This window comes from Equus quagga, chromosome 8 (genome assembly GCF_021613505.1).
Source record: "Equus quagga isolate Etosha38 chromosome 8, UCLA_HA_Equagga_1.0, whole genome shotgun sequence".
NCBI lineage: Eukaryota > Metazoa > Chordata > Mammalia > Perissodactyla > Equidae > Equus > Equus quagga.
In genome coordinates this window covers 17,598,415-17,615,315 of record NC_060274.1, presented here as the reverse complement: position 1 = coordinate 17,615,315, position 16,901 = coordinate 17,598,415, and the positions used below count along the sequence as shown (strand labels likewise).

General features: G+C 39.6%; 1 protein-coding gene across 1 annotated transcript in view; it reads left to right on the top strand.

Moving 5' to 3' along the window:
* Window positions 1-16,901, top strand: part of UST (uronyl 2-sulfotransferase) — a 287,768-nt gene that overhangs the window by 115,549 nt on the left and 155,318 nt on the right. The window lies entirely within an intron of this gene.

Genomic DNA, 16,901 nt, shown 5'->3' with positions numbered 1-16,901 from the left:
ATTTGAAAAGCTCCACCACCTGCAAGATCGTGAGCTTTGGGATAAGGTATTTCTGGGTTCATGACTGGCTCTGCCACTTTTGATGAATGACATTGGACAGATTACCTAATATTTTCAGCCTCAGGGTTCTTTTTCTTTTTCTTTTTCTTTTTTTGGAGAAGAAGATTGGCTCAGCTAACATCTGTTGCCAATCTTCCTCTTTTTGCTTGAGGAAGATTGTACCTGAGCTAATATCTGTGCCAATCTTCCTCTACTTTATATATGGGACACTGCCACAGCATGGCTTGATGAGTGATGTGTAGGTCTGCGCCTGGAATCCTAACCCGCGAACCCCAGGCCTCCGAAGCAGAGTATGCAAACTTAACCACTACACTACTGGGCTGGCCCTGGGCCTCAGTTTTTTGATGTGCAAATTGGGATTAAAAATACTACGCCCAGGACAGGACATCTGAAAGGACTGAATGAGCTGATATATGACAAGCACTCAGGACCTGGCATGCAATAAGCATTAAAAGAACTGTGGCTAGTGTTACGTAGACTGGAGTAACATTAGGATTATTGATGAATGGTACAGTAGTATTTATCACAGTCGTGAATGGCTCTCCCACTTGGTCCACTGCCTATGTATCGAGTGCCAGTGATGCTACAGGCACTAGGAATACAATATAAAACAAAACAAGAACAACCACCACCAAATAGCCCCTATGCTGGAGGAGCAAAAGAATATAGAGGATTAGACCCGTCTGAGGATAAAGACCACGTCTAGCTCCTCACATCCTTGCATTAGCCTCCAGTCACAGAGGGAGGCATCATGACTATTTATTGAATTTCACTGAATTGGACCGTGGAATCCAGAGCTGGAATCTGAATTAGGTCTTCTGGCTCCCATCCCAGGTTCTTTCCACTAGGCCAGTATTCTCAAACTTTAGCTTGCATCAAGATTTCCTGGAGGCTTGTTAAAACACAAATTGCTGGGCCCAGACGCCTGAGTGCCTGATTCTGTAGGTCTGGGGCCGGACCTGAGAATTTGCATTTCACACAAGCTCCCAAGTGATGCTGATGCTGCACTCTGGGGACCACATTTGAGACCACTGCTCTAAAGACCATGGATATAAAGAAAACTGTTTCCCTGGACATTTTCTGGGTTGTTTTTACTGCTAATACCTTAGAGAGAATGGTGTGGCTTATTGTATAAAGGCTATTTATTAATACAATGATGACTCACCATTGTAACTTTTCTTATAATGAAAACATCTTTTCTTTGGTCAATAACCCTGTTTTCTTTGGTCAGTAATGGTAAGGATGGACTGCTGGGCTCCTTCACCACTAACTGGACTTCTCTCCCAAGTGGGGCTAGGTAAACCCTCCCCACCCCTCTGCTCTGCAGGGAGGGGCTTGAGCGGCTCTGTCTGTGGGACCCATCAGCTGTTTCCCTCAATGGCATGTCAGGACATTGCTTCAGCTTGCAGCTTTGATAAACGGGGTTTTACCTAGTCAGAAGACCGAGGCTCACTTTATATAAACTTGCCTTCTTGACCTCAATCCTTGGTGACAGGCCTGGGACTACCCCTTTAGTCTGCCTGGGGGCCTTGCTCTCAAGGAGTTGACCATCCTGCCTGCCTCTTTGTTGGAATCCTCGGTGCCAGGATTCTGTGTTTGCTGGGCCCTGTCCCCTTGCCCCTGTAGGGCTTTCCATGGCTGTCATCCACCCCTGCAATCTGGTCTTCACCCCTCCCTTCCCCCTGCCCCCCTTGATACACAAAAATGATCAGGTCATGTCCTCTCATTTTAGACCACTTTCAAAGTAAATCCAGTTTTATAAACTGTATTCCAAGTTTGAAAATTGTGAATATGATCTCTTTCAACCAGCAGAAGTTTATATAATACAGATTCTTTCACTCTAACTGTATTTTCATTATCTAGGAGTGGAGTAGCAAAAACACTCTGGACTTTCTAAGCAGTAGCCAAAATAAGAGGAATATAAAAATGGGTAAAAATAATATTGGTATGTTAACATCTTTTCATCCATGCTTATTACTCCTGGCAGGGTGGAAATGAATCCCAGAAGTGGTAAGGTCAAACTTCCAGATAAAGATCCCTTGGGTGACTGTGAGATGGGGCCTCGGTTATTTGCGTCTGCAGACCACTGGTGGATCCAGGGACATGGTGGCATCCAGAGGATAAGGATGCACACATGTTTGGCTTCCGGAGTGAACCCCCAGCCTGGCAGGGGAGAGCAAGACTGAGTCCAGACCCACAGTTTTCACATTTGTTTAGCACTCAGAAATAACCTTTTTTTGCCAATATGGAAAGGGCTGTGATCTAGATAAAGTAAGATTTTTAAACCCTGAAAATGTACTGAGATTTACAGGCAAGTTCTCGTTTTATTAAAAGTGCAGTTCCACAAGTTTCACATTCCACAAGTAATAGCCATTTAGGGAATGGGGTGTGTGCCACACAGCACACGCAGAACCCAGGACTTCATTCTCTCCAGTGTTTTCATTAAAAATAACCAAATGCTTCTGACTTGACTTGTTTTTAAAATTCACTTTAACCTCACGGCTCACCTTGGTTTTTGATCTAAGTCATTATTTAAAGGCAGATGTTAATATTTTCTTTTGTCAACCACTTTTTACTACCAACTTTGTGTGTGCACAGGAAGCAGTGGTTAAAGGTTGGAGACCTACTAAGAATGAACATGTAGATCTCCGTGGAATGAATTAGAAAGATATTCTTGAGTACAAAAACAGGCATGAAATACCAAGTCTAGTGTGATTGCACTTCTTACAAAATTGTGTGCCTGTGGATGTGTGTGCAGAGAAAAGCCTGGAAGGATAATGGTGTTTCTCTAGAGAGTGAGATTTTCAGGAGAATTTTACTCTTTTCCTTCTACTTTTCGGTAATTTGCGTTCCTTAAGGTAATGCTTTCTCAATCTAAAAATCAGGGAAAAAAATGTCCTCATGTAACAAGATTAAAGTTGGGCTGAAAAGCCTGGGGTGTTCTGGCCTCTGTGGCATTGTCTGTAGCTCCGTCAACCCCCCAGAGCAGTGTGACCTCTGGAGGTTGATGTCTTCTTGCGGCTTCACTTCACCTGGGACGTGGGTCCCCCATGTGAGCAGCAGGCATTGGTGATGATCAATTACGGTGGTTGCAAATAGGATACAGTTATCATTTCATGTATTCTGGATTCCCGAATCTGATGGATAAGGAGAGCTGGTCTGAGCAATTCAAGGAAAATGAAACCACTATTCATAGCTGATTTCTTCCTATCTGCCTAGCACTCTGCTAAGCACTTCGCTTGCAGGTTTAGTCTCTATAAAACTCTATAAAAGAGGAAGTAATTTTTTAATCCTTGTTTTACAGATGAGGGAACTAGATCTTAGAGAGGCTGAATAATTTGCCAAAGGTCATGCACTAGGATTCCAGCCCAGGGCTGTGTAGCTTCAGGGGCCACATTTTTAACCATTTCAAGATTACTAATTTAAGTAGAAATACAATAATTTTTCACTGTATTTCTGGAGTTTACCCTTTTATATAAGTTATCTGGTACCTTAACTAGTACAATAAACAAATGTTAATTCTCAGGATACCCGAAAAAAATAGTCATCACCATTTACCATCTGGGTCCAATGGACACTTTTAATTTTTTTTATTAACTATCTAGTGAATTTTTAAATTTCTACCTCATCTTTTTCCTTCCAACCACCTTTGAATATATATCTACCTTCAGCATTCGTCCATTTACAAACTGTATATAGAGTAAATTTTGGTGTACAAACATCATAAAACATGAAAGACTACTGTCCCACATTCATTTAGCAAAATGGGACAGTCCATGTTCTTGTCACAAATATCGTTTGATGAATTCCTTCCTCTCGAATGACTAACTGCATGAGAATACTGTATTTTCTTTTCATCCTTAGAAATATATTGTTCTCTCATCGACTCAAGTTTGAGAGAATGAATCCAGGATACCATCGTCTGAAAACTCAAGAGTTTGAGGTGTCACTTTCATGATCAATTTCATCATTGTCATTAGAGTCTTGACGGCTACTGTCTAACCCTTAGCATTCACCTCTGATTCCTCTAATGCTTCTGAAACCTCTCCCTTTGTCAGTTTCCTTCTTTGTCCTTATAGGCAGGAATGACAAATTCTGAATTCTTCACTCTATTCAATGAAAGTTAAAAGCAGACTGCAAAGATGGTGTCTCCAGTCTTCTCTTAATTCTTTCAGGAAGAAGATACAGTACTTTGGGCAACACAATAAGAAATATGAAGAGTGATGCAATAATGACAATTTATTTCCTTAGTTAATCTTCCTCCTAGGCCTACACTGTTCAATACAACCTTTAGGCTTTTGTAGCTATTTAAATTTAAATTAATTAAAATTCAAAAAAAAATCAGTTTTTCAGTTGCACTAGCAACATATCAACTTCTCTGTAGCCACATGCAGCTAGTGGCTGCTATATTGGACAAGACAGAATGGGACATTTCAATCATTGCTGAATAGCAGTGTGGTTCTAAGCCATTCCATCATTCTTACATTTTTCTTTTACTTTAGTCTTTTTAAAGCATATTTGGGAATAATTGATAGGTAATTATTCTAAGATGATGAAGTAGCAAAGTGTATTAAGATATAGAAAAAAATCAAGATCTCATAATGGATCTTAGATTTTTTAAAGGGGAATGGTAGACCCATATGATAATTTCAGGGTAGAATGAGTTTTATTCTCCTTATTTTTTTAAAAAAAGGTATATCTTGTTTGGAATATCTTTAAGAAAGAATAAAGTCAAGAAATATTAAGCCATACAAATAGTTGTAATTGTGAAAAAAAAAACCTAAAAAATTAAAATAGAGTCCAATGGATCCTGATGATATATTGAGTTAAGATATATTACTAATGTCTACATTTGTATACACAAGAGTTTTTATATATAAAATAATATTTATATATTATTTTGTATATAAAGTAATGTGCTAGCTAGTGTTAGTATTCAAAATTCTATTTTAAAATGGGCTCATTAGAAGAGGGTTTACAATTTATTATGCAGAGCAGGCAATCTCCAAATGAATGAGAAGTGGTAATATTAATTGAGATGACATTTCTCTGGCATCTAGCCGTGTCTGGCAGTGTAAAATTGCTCAGTAAAGGTTATTCCTTCTTACCCACCCCCTAGAAGGTAATTTCCCTATAGTATCAATTTATTATTGAGTGCTTACTTTGTGCAAAGGATCAAGAAGACACAAAGAAGTAAAAGATAACCTCTGCTATCTAATGCTTTATACTCTAGTTGCATCTTAAGGTTTGATGGAATCAAAGACTATGAGAGCACGTAGTTCTGTGGTTGATATAGTCTTTAGTCTAAACGACCCTATACAACCATTCATTCATTCAAGCATTTATTAGGTACCAAATTCTCGTTGGGTTCTGTGCTAGATTCTGGGGCTGTAAGGCTACAGAAGGCACAGGCGCTGCCCTCAAGGTGTTTAGAGTCTAGTGGGAAGGACAGGCTGGCAAACAGGCCGGATCTAATACATTAAATAGTTTGCAAGGCGCTATGATAAGGAGGAATGCAAGAGGCTCCACCTGACCTGCTGTCCAGGTGAGAGTCCTGAGGTTGGGTAGGAGTAACTAACCAGGTCAGAGAGTCTGGGATGGGTGGGGTGAGGAGGGATGGGTGGGGTGAGGAGGCATGGGTGGGGTGAGGAGGCATGGGTGGGGTGAGGAGGCATGGGCCTCGCTACTGGACTTCAAGGAGTGGTAGGTGGACAATGGAGAGATGAACTGCTTTGAGGAGCTTGGCGTTAACAGGAGAGAGAGAAAAGATGCCAGCCTAGGAGATGTGGACCATGTCAGCATCATTGTATAGTAGAAAAAAATGAATAGGAAGAAAGGAGTAACGAATCACAAGTTCATTTCTGAATAGTGTTATGGATTGATTTGTGTCCCCAAAAAGATATGTTGATGTCCTAACCACCAGAATCTGTGAACGTGATCTTATCTGTAACTAGGCTCTTTGCAGGTGTGATAAAGTTAAGATGAGGCCATACTGGAGTAGGACAGGCCCTAAATCCAATATGGCTGATGTCCTCATAAGAAGAGGGAAGTTTGGGCACAGAGACAGAGACACACAGGGAGAACGCCATGTGGTGATGGAGGCAGAGATGAGAGTTGTGGTGCCACAAGCCAAGTAACACCAAGGATTGCAGGCAACCACAAGAATCCAGGAGGGAGGGGTGGAGCACATTCTCCCTCTGAGCCCCGAAGAAGGAACTAACGCTGCCCACACCTTGATTTCAGACTTCTGACCTTCTGAACTATTAGAGAATACATTTCTGTGGTTTTAAGACACCCAGTTTGTGACACTTTGTCACAGCAGCCCGAGAAAGTAATTCAAATGGGTTGAATTTACTATCTTCAATTACCAGGAGTGTTGAGTGTTATGCTCTGTTAGGCATTATTTGTTTTGATTTAGTAAACATTGAAACCATCCTTAGAAGTCTGTCATTAAGATAATTGAAATGCATCTTTTTAACATTCAGTACTACTCCAGGTTTCCCCCCAATATTCTTTCTTCACTTTTCTTCATAATTCTTTTTTTTCTCTTCATGATTCTTGTGTCTTCAGCTACTTTATTATCCCCAATATTCTCTCCAGTTTCTTCTTTTTAAAACTCATTTCTACTGTTCAAATTGTGTTTTTCAATATACAAAAATCATATCGTATTACATTATATTTTTCTCTGAAAATGACCTCAGCGACAATTCAAGAGAAAGTTAGTTAAAGGAAACTCCCTATTTTCACAGAACCAGAGGCTTTGAAAGCGACAAAGAAAAACAATAAAGAAGTCGGTTACCCTTTAAAAAATATGTCCCTATTTGTATAGGAGATTTCTCAGCCTACGAGTCCCTGAGAAAGACCCCATTTTTGTTTCTGTTTCTTTTTTCCCTTTCAATAACCCTTTCAACTTGGACATACATTAACTGAAAGGAAATGTTTTAACATTCTCTAGTAAAGAAACTAAGCTTTCCATTCCTGGCTTGGAACCTAAAGTGGAAAACCCACACATCCAGTAATCATAGTATGTGAGTGACTTCCGGAAGATACTGGGAGTACCGTTACTTTTAGGCGTCTTGGCCAAGCATCGGTCAACTTGGAGAGGGTTTCTGGATCCAGAATTTCCCTTTTCCCTGAGGGCGGGATTGCTGAGCTTTCTGTACACCCACAGTCTCCTTTGGTCTGAATCACTTTTTACTTGGAAGATTAGGATTGAAATTCGAGAGGAAAAGTAATTTCTTGTTTCTATCCCCCAAACCTCAGAACCTATTTTTCAGGCTATAGACATGGCCGTCTGCTTTGTTTTCCTCGTCCGTGAGGATCTGCAAGAAGTAAATAAGTCTAGGACACAGAACTGGGCTGTGTGCTGCTCCCACCTTGTCTAGCTACCTCCATTCTGACAATTCTGACGCTCTTGCTGCTGATCAGAGGACCCCCTGGTTTTATGACCCCCTTTCATCCTGCCGTAAATGACATCAGATGTGCTAAAGACCCACATTGTCTGATTTTCTTTGGGGGAAAAAAAAATTGGCATTCTCAAGAAGTTTTTGTCTTCTTATTTTTATCTAATTCAGAAACAATGAAGTTTCTTTATAGTTACATTTTAATTGTGAGATATTCCAAATACAAAAATTAGTGAGACAAATAAAACATAAATGCAGTGTACCCACCCCTTAGATTTAACTGTGTTACTATTTTAACCCGTCCGATTCTTCAGTCGGACTTCTGTGTTGATTCTTGGAGACTACAAGGCCGAGGAGCTCCGGTTTTGGAATCAGACCTCGGTTCAAATCCTCGCTATGTGACTAGTTCCCCTAGAATCGATACTTCATCTCTTTGAGCTTCAATTTTACATTTCTAAAAGAGGATAATAATATCCACTTCTTAGAGTTATAAGGCATAAACGCAATAAATGGAAAGCCCTTAGGTTGGTGCCAAACGTGTCAGCACCCAGCAGTGGGTCCTTAGTCCTGTCGGTTACTGCCTTTTACAGCCTTTTGCCATTCTGGTAATTTACAAATTTTCAATTTGCTATAACTTAGAGTAAGTCTCGCTCCCAACCTCCCGACCCTATTTCCTTTGGAATTTAAAAGCAATTAACTACGTGTCATGTGGCATGCCAGACACCAAGTCCCAACTTATGAGAACTTTCAGGTCCTGTGGGTGACTAGTTCAGCTCACTAAGCAAGGCCTTCCCCATCCCTTGTCATTTAGCTTTTCTTGAGCAAATGCTGTTGTTTGTGTCCCAACCTGACTTTATCGGAAGTCCTTTTTTAAAAAAAACCTACAAAAGTGAAGCTGCTTTTCATTTTACGGAAGAATCAATTGCAGTGGATAATAGGTTTGTGTTTAATGATTCATGATAAATAAATTAGGTTTAGAGAAAGAAGACTAGCGGCCAGAATGAAGTAGGGAGTTAGGAATCAGTTTCACTCTGATGAACATGACCTTGACGGAGTCCCTTCCACCCTCTCATTTTTTTGATCATTGCCAGCGATAGGAAAATTAATGACTTGAATATTTTATTCTTAAATAACTCTAAGAGCTTCTGAGCTCAGTGCATGCTATAAAGAACTTTATGCTTTGGTATTTTGTTTGAGATGGGTAATTAATAGCTTAGAAAGTAAAAGGATCTGTAAAAGAGGAACAAGTCAGCCTTACATAATAGGGTTATTGTTTCTTATCCTGAAGTCACCTGTATTTTTGCTTCGCTCTCACTTCTTGCTCATCACAGCTTTTAATCATTAACATGGAAATCTTTGGCCCAGCAAGTGGCCTCTTGAGATTTCAACTTTCCGTGGAGCTCTATGTCTAAGTTCAGAAACAGTACTTCTAAATTTATCAATTTTATGAGGATGTAATGTGTCTACTCTTTCCCAAGAAGGGCATCAGGAAGCCATTTCATCCTCAACAAATGTTTAGTGCTGCTCAGCACATCGTCCACTTCATTTTTTACTGAAAAGTGTTTTTATTTAAAATTTTTTTTATTAAAAAATCTTCTGTGAAACCACAGTTTTAAAAATAGGTGGTTTATGTAATTGTTCTTTTAGCATCTTCTCTACTCCACTCCTTGGGGCCTGAGGGCCAGTTATCACTGCTAAGATGTTCTCCACATCTTATCCAAACCAGCATTGGTCACAGTCATCAACTTAGCAGATTGTCCGGTCTGGGCTGCCGTTAACAAAAACGAAAGGTTTGAAAGGAAGCATGAAATTTAAAAATTGCACATTGTTGTTGAAAAACATATTTAATCAAGAAATCGCTTTCGTAAATTAAGAAAACCCATGCCACCATTCTTTGGCAAGGTAATGGTTGCCTCAGAGTTTTCAGAGTTGTAATAACTTCATCATCTTTGCAGCTCCCAAAGTAGTTACTTAATTCTTTTTGTTTGTCTTATTTCTTCCCTGACCATATGATCAATCTTTTTTTGTTTTAAAAATTATACGTGCTCCTATTTTGTTTGGATTTGGAAAGTGCAGAAAATTATAGAATAGAAGGAATGCCACCACCCAGAGGCGACCACAATGAAGAGTTTTCACAATCGTGTCCACTCTTTAGAGTATATAAAGAATATTAAAGCCTTATGTATCACTTGCTGCAAATATTTTGCCAATCCTTTTAGGTAGTTTTTATGTTTAATCAAAGTTATGTGTGTACATAATGCACAGCGTTTAAAGCGCTAAATGGCTTCCGGGCTTGTTACGAAAAAATGACCCGTGATGACGTCCTTCCCCATGATTTCCTGCTCTTCAGGAACAATTACTTTAAACTCTTTTAACCAAGTCTTTAGGATTCGCTTTCATGCCTCTGAATAACCTGTGTATGTTGCTGCTTCTTGATTTTCTCAGCTTTAGGCATTGCCCGTTGACATCCTTTTGTGGAATAGAAGGATTTCTCTCTTTCATTGCAGCCCACCCGCCACCATCACACAAGGACCCTTCTCCTTCCCCGTCCTCCAAAACAGGGTGTCTGTTATTTGGGCCACATCAGTACGCAGTGTTTTTGTCATTGACACTACGTAAACAGTAGTGGCAGCTGAGCCATTATGATAGTGTTCTCTTTCCTGTTTAGCTTTTTGTTTTCTTTGTAAAGTAAGTGTCTTGTTTTGGAAATTTACTCTCATAGTTTTCTGCGATCCTCAGTTTATCCTCAGACCCTTCTCCAGTTGTGTGACTCTCCTCTCAGTGCCTCCAAACACATTCAGTGCTTTATCAGTGTTGAGTTGTGAAGTCTTTCTCGAGCCTTCTCGCCTGCTCCCGTGTGGGCTGCTTTCACTCGGCCTTCTGCTCAGGTGTGTCTCTGAAGCTCCCTTCACTCTCTTCTGTGTTGGTTCCCATTTCCTACATCCCATGTTGTATCAGTTTCCTGTCGCTGCTGTAACAAACTACCATAAGCCCAATGGCTTAAAACAGCACAAAGTTACTATCTTACAATCTGGAATTCAGAGGTCTGAAATGAGTCTCCCTGGGCTAAAGTCAAGGAGTCAGTGGGCTGCATTCCTTCTGGAAGCTTAGGGGAGAATCCATTTCCTTGCTTTGCCAGCTTCTAGAGGCTGCCTGCATTCTTTGGCTTGTGTCCCCTTTCTCGGTCTTCAAAGCCAGCATTGTAGCATCTTCAAATCTCTCTGACTCTCCTCTCTCCCTCTTCCACTCTTAAGGACCCAACTTGTGATTGTCTTGGGTCCATCTGGGTAATCAGGATAATCGCCCCATCTCAAGATCTGTTTGCCTTGTAGGGTAACATATTCGTAGATTCTGGATATTAGGACTCAGACATCTTTGGGGTGCCATTGTTCTGTCTTCCATGCCTATCTTTCTCTTTACTCAATCTCCAGTAGCTCCTTGAGAAAAGGTACATGGTATGGAAGTTTTCTGAAAAAATGCATTTCTGAAAATGTCTATTCTATCCTTGACTAATAGTTTGACAGGATATAAAATTCCAGATTGGAAATCTATGTTAATCAGGATCGGATACAATGATGCAAAATCTCAGTGGCTTCACACGTCAGAGTTTATGTCCTGCTCTGTGAGTCCCGTGGTTCTCAGGGAATCGCCTTTCAGGAGCTCACTCAGGGATCCTGGCTGTTTCCATCTTGTGGCTTCACCATCTCAATTCGGACCCCCATGTCACTGCAGAGCAGGGAGGAACTGGACGGGTGTGTAGAGACTTCATTCCTTCAGCCTGGAAGTGACACGTCACCTCTGTGAGCAATCTGTTGGCCAGAACTGGTCACAAGGTCCTGCTCAGCTGCAAGGGGGCTGGGAAACAGAGCACCTGGGTACTCTGAGTGTTAAATGCATCTGCCACAAAATCATTTCCCCTCAGAATGTTAGGTTCTTTTCCACTTTATTCTAGCTTCAGTATTCCTGTTGAGAAGAGGAACTCTTGACCCTTTATATGAAAATGTAATTCCTCTCTATGGAAGCTTCTTATTCCTAGTGTTCTAAAATTTTATAATTTTGTGCCTCCTGCTTGTGAGTTTTCAGGTCCTATGCTGGACACTTGGTGGACCTTTCGATCTGGACACTGATATCCTGTTCTGGGGTATTTGCTTCACTTTTCTCACTGATGATTTCTTCCCCCTGCCTCTTCTCTTTCTGTCTTTCTGAATCTCCTCTTCTTTGGCTGTTAAGCCTCCAAGTATAGATGTCTATATTTGTAATTTTTGTTCCTCTTATTTTGTTGTTCTTTATCTTTTTGCTCTACTCTCTGGATGGGTTTCTCAACTTTGTCTTCCAACCTTTCTGTTGAGTTTCTTCCTCATTGTTCTCATATTTTTAACTTCCCAAGAGCTTTTTGTGCTGTTGTTACTGTTCTCTGTATGTTCTTTGTTATAGCTTCTTTGGTTCCCTCTGGGGCCTTTACACTTCTTACAAAAGATGAATTATAGATATTTTATTATTTTTTTGGTTGCTATTCTGAATGAATATTTTTCCAGTAAATTTTAAATTGTCATAATATTTTAAAGTTATTGATTTTGTGCATTATATATACACTCATGTTACTGGACTTTTTAGTTTATTTCAATAATTTTTCAATTCTAATTCTTTTTCTTAATAGGAAATCACATAATTAACAAACCACATTCATTTTATCTCCTCCTGTCTAATTCTGTTTCAGATTTTATAGCATTATCCAGGATAATATTAAGTAATGTAAAGTCCATGATGGGAGAGTGTACATTAATTATCACCATGTCACCTACATTTAAAATATGTACTTGGCACATGATAGCACTTAATAAGTATTTCTCAAGTGAATGAATGGTGGTTATAGACAGCATCTTTGTTTTGTTTGAAGTTTTAATGATAAGGCTACAAGTATTTTATTACTAAGTGTAATTTTGACGTTTGGTTTAAGGTAGATATTCTTTATTATGTTAACAAAATATTCTTAATTTTCTGAAAGCGTGCAATTATTTGAGAGAATCGTGTTTCCTTTGTGACTTGTGATCTTGCGCTTAGAAACGTATGTTGAATTGAATTAACTTAGTTCACTTTTATTTTAAAAACTAATGGGAGACAGACAGGTTGGTAAGTATAATAGGCACTTTTTACCAATGTTTAATTTGTCTTAACATCTTTACTGGTGACCCGGAAGAGGAAAGCTCAGAAAAATCTGAGTTTGCAGGTGACTGTAATCTTTGTGTGTGTATGTGTGTATGGGGGTGGGGGAGTACTAAGCCACAGGACTATCTACTAAGCCTAGTGTCTTTGTCAGTTGTCACCTGGGGGCTTCCACCCATTCTGGTACTGCAGCCCAATGAAGCTATCAAAACCCTGGACGTCCTCCAGCAGAGAACATAACTGTGCCCTGTGCAAGCTATGATTTATCTACACCTGAAAGATTATATGCAGTTTCAGTCAACAAAGATCAAAAGAGGCATAATTGAGCTGGAGAACATCCAGGAAGTAACAGCTAGAATGATTTTGGAGGGTGGAGGAAAAGACTAACTTGATTACAATTCTTGTCAGGAAAGACATTGGCTCAGGAAAATGATCCAAGTCTATAAAACCAGAAGCAGTATGTTTGAGGCGTTGATAAAATTGTTCACCAAGGCCTTGAACACGTCTCTGGTCTGAAATAAATAGACGCAATGCCCCTCAAATATTAAATAACGTATATCAAAGACACATTGAAGGATATTCTGCTTCCTATGTGGGTAGTAAACAACTGGACTTCATTTGCCCAAATGACAGTGCAGGTCAAAACTATAAATCAGTCCCCATAAAAGTTTATATATATTCATGGATGACAAATCCGCAATGAATTAGGAAGAGAACAAGGTTGTTTGGAGGGACAGCCTGACGTTTCAGAGTCGATGTTCTTGAATCCAAGAAGATCATTCTTATTTTACATATAATAGACAGTGAACATTCTCTGTTTCTCAATAAGAATATTATTTAGTAATTATTGACTCTTATTTACAATTTAGTAATTATGGATGCTTATCTCCAAATCAGTGCCTGGACGGCTACTGTTCTGATGGCCCGTCTTGTAGGGCTCCGTGTGAATCCTGCGCCTTCTGCTGCTGCTGTGGCTGGAGGCTCCGTTGTGTGAATACTTCAGAACCAGGAGTTTGAAGATCCCGGTTCAAGCCCTGGCTCCGAGTCTTACTAGTTCTTAGATCTGGCAAAAGCCAACTACTCTTTCTGAGTTTTTTCTTCTCCTTTATAAAATGGGAAGTAATGCTGATTTCCCTGTATCCTCCTTGTTCACATTTTTGTGAAAAGGAAATCAAGTAAGGTTTGTGAAGGTGCTTTGGGAGCTGTAAGGTGCTGGCTGTGTTGCTGATGGTTAAAGATGGGGACGGCCTGTTTCCTGAACCGCTGAGTCCTCAGGGAACGGCCTCTCTCTTCCCAGGTTCCTGAGGGGACACCCTGCAGATGAACCCTAATGTGGCCTGCTGCTCGGGGGAGCTGGCTTGACCATGTGGAGCTTCAGGGCTCCTTTACCCCCAACCCTGAAGCCTAGCAAAGGGCAGGCTGAGTGACATCCTGACAGTTCTCTTCTAGGCTCACGCTGTCATCTTGACCTCGACCTTTTACCACCCCGATGGTGAGAAGATGCAGGAAGGGAGTGGTGGCTATCTCGTCCCGAGACTCGAGCAGAGCAGAACCAGCTGGACTCTCCCTATAGCCTTTCCTTGAGGCCATACCCAGACTCCCTCTTAACTTTTTTCGCCCCCAAAAAGGGGAAATTGGGAACCATTTACTTATTGTACTAGCTACATGGAACAGAGGAGAAAAATGAGCAATGTGAAGCAGGCCAATAACAGGAAGAGACCAAGAGAGGGGGCCAAATGGAAAAGGGCTTTAAAGACCTTTATACTGGCCCTTGATAGCACTGTTCCTTGCCGCTATGGCCTAATTTTGTCCTTGAGGAATACATGACCTTAAGGACCCCTCCCCCTCCGTGGAGAAGAAGGTGACCTTGAGCTCCTGCTGGAGATCATGGTGTGCAAAACAATAAAGCACTCAAAACGTCACTTAGAATATACCGTTCTCCTGTAACAATAGTTGGCACACATTGTTACACATTGTACTGACACCTGTATGTATATATTTTTATCTCCCCAACTGTATCATAATTCCTGAAGGCATGGAACGTGTTTTACACATCTTTTTTGGCTTACTGGATATGTACTAATTATAGGTACCTAGAGGAATTCTTTCATCTGGCAGTCAGAGGTATCCAGAACGAGCTTTTCAGTTATGTAGGCCGTATCCAGCATGATTCCACGATGCGCTGCTCGCTCAGTGTGGTGCTGTGGAACATTGATACCCAGAGGTGGCCTGGAAAGGGGATGCATCTATCCCAGACTCACTTTTTCCCCTGACTTGGATGCTCATGTCTGTCCCAGTTTTTCCTTTCTCTTCGGAACCAGATGCCTCCCTTGCTTTGGGCAAAAAGAATCTCGCACTGAAGCCTTATGTCAGAGCATTAAGGAAGTGTGAAGACCATAGTTTGATGAGGATTTCAGGTCCCTTGACTTAGAGTTTGATTTTGTGCTACAAATTGACTGCATCATGGATGAAAATATCAGGATAAGAAAAAAATGACCTGATCTGGGCATGTCATCTGTCCACTTTACAGACATGTTATGAGGGTTATCCAGTAGATGTTCCTAAAATTTCAAAATTTGTTGAGATATCAGACAGTCACTGAGGAAAGATATCATTAGTATGCTTGTCCTTGTTGTAGAGAAGATGAGAGCTCAGCTTCCAGAGCTCAGTGAACCTGAGTTCACATTAACTGCCTCTCACTAACTATGTGATTTAGGACAGATTTCTGAGTGTCCATCATCCTCAGCCTAAAAGAGACGGAAGTCCCTACTTGAGAGGGTTGTTGAGAGGATTAATTGCAAGAAACCACGTAAAATGCTTAGCACACTGTCATGACCTAAGTTCTATTCCCTAATGCCATTAATTGATGAATTGTGTTTTACTGGGTCCCCATCTGAATTGCTAATATTTGTAGATATTATTTTAACAATCGTTCACTTGTAATATCTGCTAAGGCTTTTAGGGTAAAGGTTTTAAATAAGTTTCATTGTACATGTTTTGTGGCATTTGATTCAAACCAGATCAATTTGTTTCAGCCAGTTTTTTTATCCTGGCAAAAAGTGTTTTTGTTACTAAACATTTTTAATAGATACAGATAATATATTTTTAATCAGTGATATATTGAGATGCTTTTTTAGATTACTATTTCATCCAGTCAGAAACATAAAGGACTACTTGGTCATTGTTATGTACTCAAAGCCAGTTGGTACATTAGTGAAATGTCCCAGAGGACAATCATTTCCTTTCAACATCCTGGACTTTCTTTCGAGCTTGTATTTTTTATCTTGATATATAGGAAAGTCAACCATTTTTACCCAAAATAACAGAAGTTACTAATTCCTTATTGCATTTAATTCTTTTACCTATGCACAAGCCTTTTATATTTTAGTGTGTGTAAAACAAATTCACAGATTTATAATTTTATATTTTAATATAAATACCAAATTTCTTTTAGCTCTATGTGAACATGAGTAATTTGATTTATTGAGTTAATACAGATAATCTATTTTCAACTACGTCTATATAATTCAAAAAGTGCAAATGAAAGATAAATTTTCCCTCATTTTAATTACCAAATGAGTTTGTAATGTTTTATAATGCAATGTTTAAAAAGAAGAAAATCTTTTTTACAGAATCACCAAAAGGCTGTTTATGAAAAAGCCGAATCATCCCTTTTTGGAATGTCTAAGAACGTAGATTATTCCATCAGTTTCCATGGATCTTGTTCTTCAATCTTATCAAAAATATATTCAGTAGTTTACTCTGAAGTTTCTGATGATTTAAAGTTGATGTTATGCTTGCATGATCCTTAAATACTGGTTATAGCTCAAAGCTATAATTCATTCAAAATTAAGAATGATAACATGCAAAAAAAATTAAGCTTTGTAAGGCTGTGTTCTCATACATTCTTTTGTATTTATTCTGTATTTCATAATTTTCAAAGCTTAGAATTCTCTTTTTATAAAACTTCCTTTAAATGCTACATAAATATATTGTTTCCAATATTACTTTATTGGAAACTGTATTTATCTTATAATGTTCTCTTTGAAAGTAAGTATATTTTAGTGAAATTTCTCCTCAGTTTATTTTGTGAGAAACTCAAATTTAATGGAAAGTAGTTCAACTTTTTTCTGTCTAAAAAGCTCTGTTGCAGTGATGCTCAAGTATGTAACTGGGTCAGAGTAGCCTCAAGAGCAGAGTCCGGGATTTCCACCATCAGCAGAGAGGAACGCCCTTCCATTTCTCAGAAGTCACCAGACAGGGCATAGAAAATTA